Here is a 1,379-nt window from a genome sequence, read left to right on the forward strand (position 1 = left end):
GCTCTGTCGCCAGGCTGGAGTCCAGTGGCACGATCTTGGCTCACTGTAACCTCTGCCTCCAGGGTTCAAGCGAGTCTCCTGCCTCAGCCTCCCAAGCAGCTGGGATTACAGGTATCCACCACCACGCCCAGCTAATTTTTGTATTTTTAGTAGAGATGTGATTTCACTATGTTGGCCAGGATGGTCTCGATCTCTTGACCTCGTGATCTGCCCGCCTCAGCTTCTCAAAGTCCTGGGATTACAGCAGTGAGTCACCGCGCCCGACACCCTTGGTTTTTCTCTTCTGCAAGCTAAACCACCCCTCCCCCCTTCAGTTGCCCTCATCTGTCACATTCAAGAGAAGACATTATTCTGGTTTTCATGTTTTTATGGGTGTAGAGTGGTGGTTAAGCACCCTGAACCCTGAGGTAGTCTGAATTCGAATACTGGCCCTGTCACTTAGTAGTTGTGTGTCATGGGCAAGTTATTTTCACCTCTGTAGCTCAAGTTTCTCTCTCTTGAAAATGAGGATAATAATGATACCCATCTCTTGGAGAAATTGTGAATGAGATAATTGAGACAGTACAAGTAAAACATTTAGTGCAGTGCCTGGCCCTTAGTAAGCAATACGACTACTACCAGCAGTAATAATAAATAATAAGCCCTAAATTAAGCCTTAAAAATGAAAATAAGAATAAAAGAACTGGCAGAATGAGAAAAGCTAATCTAGTCCATTCCTGACGCTACAAACAAGGTTTGGTTGCCCCGATATGAAACTTTACATGCGTTTCATAGCAACTATCACTTTCAATGGTGGGTTTAGTGTCTAGGACAGAAGCCCAAGAGGCCAGGACTTTGTCTATCGTGTTAACTGTTGAGTTCTCTGTGCCCAGAACAGTGTCTTGCTCCCAGTAGAGTGAAAGAATGGACCAACACCGTCATGTCATGGAAGAGACTGGCCGACTTGGCTAAGGTTGTGCAGGGCTCCCAGGAGAGCTGGGGCACGAACCAAGGGCTCCTCGGCAGCCAACACTCAGAATTAAATCGAGGCCCAGCCCTAAAGTTCGGTGATTCGGGCAGGAGCTCAGGTATCCAATAATATCGGGGTCAGCATTCCCACCGGGTGGCCTAAATGCCGGCTCCTGTTTTCGGGATGAGGAGCCAGCGGAGAAGGTGGCTTAATGAGAGGCCGCGGGAGGTTGGGTGCCGGCACGTAGCTAAACTCCGCCTGCAATGCTTCGTGTTGGCTGCCAGCCAGGGCACGGTTCCGAGCCGGCCGGGACTGACTCCGGGAGCAGCGAACAGAAAACAACCTGGCTCCAGAAAGACAATTAACAAAGGCTGGGGACCAGCCACCCCCTCGCGGCGTACGCACGCAGGCAGCAGCGTGGGCATAGCTG

Source organism: Colobus angolensis, unplaced genomic scaffold (assembly GCF_000951035.1).
Source record: "Colobus angolensis palliatus isolate OR3802 unplaced genomic scaffold, Cang.pa_1.0 Scaffold90, whole genome shotgun sequence".
Taxonomy (NCBI): domain Eukaryota; kingdom Metazoa; phylum Chordata; class Mammalia; order Primates; family Cercopithecidae; genus Colobus; species Colobus angolensis.